We start from the raw sequence: 6447 nt of genomic DNA, 5'->3' as shown, positions 1-6447 counted from the left end.
TGTTCCATTCTGCTATTCTGAGGTTTCTTTTTTCAGGTTTTGTTTGAGCAAGGTTAGGTGTCTTTGTCTTCTTCTGTGAAAGTATGAATGGGTAAGTCAGACCAAAAGAGGTGATTAGTTAAACTTGTAAGAAGCAGCAGGAGGTTAGATGTGTGAGAAAGCTATGAAACTAGGCAGGACTGGGTTAAATAAAGTTGGAGAAAATAAATTTAGCTTGAAGCTGGCAGTGTCACATCCCTGGCACTGACCAGACTCAAAGTTTATTGCTCATTGTCTAGTACCAGTTGATTCTGGAGAAAACAGAAACCACTTCAGAGTATGGAAGTTGTTTCATTACTTGCATAAATCTACTCAGTCCTGGGAATGATTTAAAACAAGTCTCTTGTAGATGGTGTATATCCATGTTTGCATGTAAACAAGTCTTACCTCCAGGCATCAAAGGTTAGAGTTTCTGAGAAGGTCTGCAGCATGCTCGATACATTAGGATTCTCCCCTCTTAATTCAGAGATCCCCTGAGTTGGGGCAGTTTGAAAGGCAGGAGAATGCCATCACTTCCCCTCAATTTTAAGAAGAAAGCTGTTTTATACAATACACAGTTTCAGAGCTCATTATAAAGGAGTTTGAAGATGTTGACCCCCCGGGCAGGAGAGATAGAACAGTGGGTGTGCACGCAGCCAATCCCAGTTCAATCCTCAGCATCCCATAATGGTCCCCTGAGCACAACTAGGAGTAATTCCTGAGTGCAGTCATGGGTAGCCCCCAAGCACTACCAGTACAACCCCAAACCCCAAAACAAACAAACAGAAATGTTGAGTCTCCCACCCCTTCCCTGGCAGAAACTATATCCAATGACCCATTCACATACCTGCCCCTGCCGAGAAAGGTCTGTGTGACTTTCAATGCTTTTCAGGTCAGAGTTCATCTGTCTGCACAACGCTCTCAGATACGGATTCTCTTGTAGGTGTTTGTGATCTCAGAGGAAGCTTATAACACTCAGAATTGCATCAAAATAAAATGTACTTAACCACAGTCTAACTCCATGGAAATAATGGATATCAATAAAAGTTAAAGCTGTATTCAACATAAAGTAGCAAGTAGGATGTGACTAACATTTATTATTTCCAGAAGCCCTGTCCAGTGTCCCTCTTACTACCTCTTGATTTGCCTTTTCTGCTAACCAAATCTTTGGAATTGTGTGCCCAGTCTTTCCTCTTCTTTCCCCTAATTTCACTGGTTTCTGAGTGTGCAGATTCTGGTTTTGCTCTGAATCTTTATTAGTGTAGTCTAACTTTGTGAAATTAGATGAAATTAGAATAACAAATCTATTCGAAGAACAAATGAGTAATTAAATACATCTCTGGATTTCCGAGAGTTTTGTCTCCCTGGCACCAACAAAATCTAAAAAAACCCAAACAAGTAAATTTAAAGATATAATTGACTTTCTCCTGTGTTTCTTCATTCATCAGCATGACTTCTAGTTACTAGGAACTCTGAAGATCCTTACAAAATGGAAGAGCTTTAGAGATAGGCGGAGGTGAGATGGGTTCTAGAAGTATCTTTCACCTTTCCATGGCAGACAGTGAGTGCTGCCTGGCAGATTACTATATTAGTGATAGCCAGGAAATTTGAGTTTGCCTGGTTGAAGCTTCCATTCTCAGTACACACTAAAACAGGGAGTACATATTGGTCTCTAGTGCCAATTTGTTGACACGGGACCTTAACACATTGGGAAGCTGTGTGTGGTCTTTGTTAAAATAGGAAACCATCTAGCCCACTAGCATTTTATTCTGTATCACCGTATCACTGTCATCCCATTGCTCATTGATTTGCTCAAGCAGGCACTAGTAACATCTCCATTGTGAGGCTTGTTGTTACTGTTCTTGGCATATTGAATACACCATGGGTAGCTTGCCAGGCTCTGCCATGCAGGTAGGATACTCTCGGTAGTTTGCTGGGCTCTCTGAGAGGGGCAGAGGTAGCAAACTTGGGTTGGCTGCGTGCAAGGCAAACGCCCTACCCGCTGTGCTATCACTCCATTTTTTTTAGCTTAGTAAATTATACTTATCATGTTCCAGTGACCCTTCCTTCCAGGCTCAACACGTGGGTGCCTTCCATCTTAGGCACCTGCCTGATCAGATGCTGTGTTGTGAGGTTCCAGGAGGCTGGAAGCCAAAGGTGAGGTGTGGCTGGGCAGAATATGGAAATACTGGCATTCCTTATGGTAACACAAAGCCACAATTTCAGCTTCATTAAGTGGAAATCATGAGAAAAAGAAACTTCTCAAACTTCATTGTCTCACCATATAAGCCCGCTCATCCTGCCACCCCACCCCTTAAGGTATATGATACGTGATTTTTGACTGTTGTTGTTAGCTTGTGTTTTTATTCCTCTTCTTTACTTACAGGTTGTTTCCTTGTTCCTGGCATCAATTTTTATAACTGACTTCACACATCTATTGATATACCATTGCATTATGATTTATGTAAAGTCAGGTGTGCATTATTAAAAATAATGTTTGTTCCATTCAATTAACCACTTAAAGTCCAGTTCTATTTCTTCCCATATGACTAACTACTTTAACCCAACTTACCCAGCCCTCTGAACCCTTTCCTTCTGGTTTTGTATAAATATGCATTTTTACGCAACGGATTATCAATGGCCATTTAAGTCCTTTCTGTTTCTTGACTATGGAAAATAATGGTGTGATGAACAATGAAAACATACACGTCTTCAGATTAGTATCTTTTATATATCTTCAGGTAAATATCCATCGGAATTATACTGTAGCACTGTTGTCCCGTTGTTTATCGATTTGCTCGAGTGGGCACCAGTAATGTTTCCATCATGAGACTTGTTCTTACTGTTTTTGGCATATCGAATATGCCACAGGTAGCTTGCCAGGCTCTGCTGTGTGGGCGAGATACTTTGTAGCTTGCCACGCTCTCCAAGAGGGATGGAGGACTCGAACCCCGGTCGGCCGTGTGCAAGGTAAACGCCCTACTGCTGTGCTATTGCTCCAGTTCTCCATTTGTCTCATGGGAGACAAATATCCATACGATGGGTAAATGAATTATATGAAATTTTTTGACTTTTGGTGGTTTTATGGGGTCCCACCAGGTGGTCCTCAGGTATTCTTCCTGTTTCTGTGCTCAAGGGTCACTCCTGGTGAGGCTCAGGAAAACACATGTGGTGCTGGGGATTAAGTTCAGTTTGGCTGCTTGCAAGGCAAACTCCCTAATCTCCTTACTATCTCTAAAGCTCCTGAAACTTATATTTTTAATTTTTTGAGCAATCTCCATACTGCTTTCCATAGTGGCACTACCAATTTACAATCCCTTTAATTTTTTTCTTTTGGGGATCACACCCGGCAATGCTCAGGTGTTACTCTTAACTTTGCACTCAGGAATTACTCCTGGCGGTGTTCAGGGGACCATATGGGATGCTGGGGATCAAACCCCAGTCAACTACAGGCAAGGCAAGCATGCTGCTCACAGGACTATCGATCCAGTTCCTCACGATCCCTCTAATAGTGCACAAGGAATCCTTTTTCCACATCCTCACAGCTGCCCCAGCCCCCAAACACCTGTTGTTTCTTACAGGTGTGAGAAAATATCTCACTTTTTTATTTGAATAATTTTATATTATCTGTGCTATTACTTTACATAGTGACCTTTACCCAGGATCCCACAGCTCATTCTTTGTCAGTAGAAGACAAAGAATCTGACCCCATCCCATACTCAGAGACCTGTATCTCTAGTCTTTTTCTTCTTTTTCTTCCCTTAAAAAAATTTTGCCCCACACGAATGATGCTCAGTGGCTATTCCCAGCTCCGTGCTCAAGAGTCATTTCCATAATGCGTGGAAGATCATGTAAGGTACTATGAATTGAGCCCGTTGGGCTATCCGTCCAGCCCTGATTCTGTTTTCTTTTGTGAAGCTCTGTCTCTCCACCTTGGTAGTGATCTGTTCAGTGGATCTGATCCTGCCTCATCAACCCTCCCCCCAGCACTCCGGGGACCTGGCAGTGCTGTCTCCAGTGAAGCCTTCTAGGAGGAAACCTCTTGATTCCCTTAGCCCCTCTTTCATTTTCTGATCCTTCTTATTAGTAAAAGAACTCCCTCCATTCTACAGCCCACCACACACACACACACACACACACACACACACACACACACACACACATGCCCACACCTCACTATTAATGCAACTGAAAAAAAAAAGAAACTAAAACTTTCCCATTTAATTTTTCTTTTTTGGTCTTAGTAGTAGAATAGCAGATTTTATATCCCAGTTAAGACTTCTATGCTAATTCTAAAAAGTTAGATTTTGTATTTTCATGCTCAACATACACTTATTATTATTTCTTCTGGTTCACATTTCAGGTGAATGAACCCCCCACATATACACAGTTTCCCCCATTAAAACTGAGTCCCTGGTGACTAATGATACTGAGCAGCTTTTCATGGGCCATTTCTTTGCCTTCTATCCACTCCTTTACCCTTTTCTTTGCTGAGTGCTTCTTATTAAATAATATTGAGTGGCTTAAATACTGCTTGACAAGTACTATCAGATACATTTTCTCTCAACTTCTGACTTGCATTTTTTTGTTTCTGGATGGTGTGTCTTTTGAAGAGCAAAACGTTTAAATTTTAAAAAACAGTTTATCGGTGTTGCTTATCTAAGAAATCTTTGCTTTCTCTAAGAGAACTAACATTTTCTCCTTCATTTTCCTTCTAAATGTTTTTCATTTGGGGTGTTTGCCTTCAGCCTATAATCTGCTTTTGGCTTTCGTCTATTTGGGGGTGACCTCCAGTGTTGCTTGGGGACCACGCTTAGCTGCAGGCACTGAGGTTGCCCCTAGTGGCACTGGAGGGACCAGGCCCCGCCAGAGCTCAAACCCAGGATTCCTGCCTCCAGAGCCTGTGCTCAGTCCATTCAACTGTCCCTCCAACCCCAGTTTAGCATCTGTTTTTATTGGGGGACGAGGGGGAAGGAAGCAGAATGGAAGCTCATCTTTCCATGTGGGCACGCCACTCCGGTGCCTTCACCTAGGGAGGTCCTTGCCCTCCCGTGTGTCCTCAGCCTCTCTGTTGAAATTCCGTTGGTCACAGACCCGTATGTCGACTGTTGTTTCCTTACTGACAATAAGGGAACAGGGCTGAAGCAAGGCTGCTATTCTTGCTCATCACACGTTCTTTCTCTGTGTATTAAATACCTGGCTGCTTGGAAAGTCTGGAAATGACTTACTTGGATGTCTGTAGAGCACAATGGCCAAGACCAGCAAGTCCAGTTAAGATTCAGATCAGTAGAGATAAGTACTAGGAGGTTGGCTCCAAGTCTTGGAAGCTGGCCCCACATGCTGGAGGAAGGGGCAACTTGCATAGAAAAGGGAACACCAGGTAAAGTGTGGTTTGAGGACCTGTACGGGATGAGAGATGCACTCTGAAAATAGAATATAGACCAAACACGATGGCCATGTAGTGCCTCTGTTGCAAACCACAACACCCAAAAGGAGAGAGAGAGAGAACAAAAGAGAATGCCCTGCCACAGAGGTGGGGTGGGGGGGATGGGGTGGGAGGGTGGGAGGGATACTGGGAACAGTGGTGGAGGGGACTGAGCACTGGTGGAGGGGTATAAACAAAACACAAACATGAAAGTTCATGAGTTTGTAACTGTAACTCATGGTGATTGACTAATAAAAAAAATAAATAAATAAACTAAAAAAGAATAAAATTTCTAGGCTCACTTCTTAATATTCATTGCATTTGGGGTCCTCCACCCAAGAGTTTGAGACTAATCCTGCTTCTGTGAGAGTCCACAGTATTAGTACCTCTTATTTTTTGTAGGGATTTTTCCCTTTGTAATTTTATCACAGACAAGCGCTCTTCAAATGCCGAAGCAGCTCTATCTGCAAACTCTGCCTTCCTCTCTCTGTGGAGTTCTCCCTCTGGACATTTTCCCCCTATCAGCTGGTTTTCCCTGAAATTCTACTTTTGACTCCTCAACTCAAGGAGAGAGACAAGCAAGTGGTATCCTAGTCTCTACACTAGCCCGGATATTTCCTAGGCTAGTTAACTATGTGGTGAGCAGAATCATGTCGTCTGATGCCTATATCTGAGATCACTGCTAGTTATTGCCTGATGTCCTCTGAGAGTTATAAGCTAGCAAAAATATGGTTAAAGAAATTTCCAGACTAGTAAAAACCCTAAAATTCAGTGACTTTTTTTGCCATTTTTATATTGGAAAAATTATCACATAACCTTAAATCTTTGCTATATTACATATTGATAGTGGCCATTACCCATTCATATATGCACTTCATCTTTCTTATTTTGGGGGGGAACCACATCTGGCAGTGCTCAGGGGTTACTTTACTCTTGGCTTTACACTCATAAATTACTCCTGTCGGTCCTCAGGGGACCAGCGGGATGCTGGGAATTGAACCAGG

Source organism: Sorex araneus, chromosome 7, assembly GCF_027595985.1.
Source record: "Sorex araneus isolate mSorAra2 chromosome 7, mSorAra2.pri, whole genome shotgun sequence".
Lineage (NCBI taxonomy): Eukaryota > Metazoa > Chordata > Mammalia > Eulipotyphla > Soricidae > Sorex > Sorex araneus.
Note: the sequence above shows the minus strand (reverse complement) of the source record.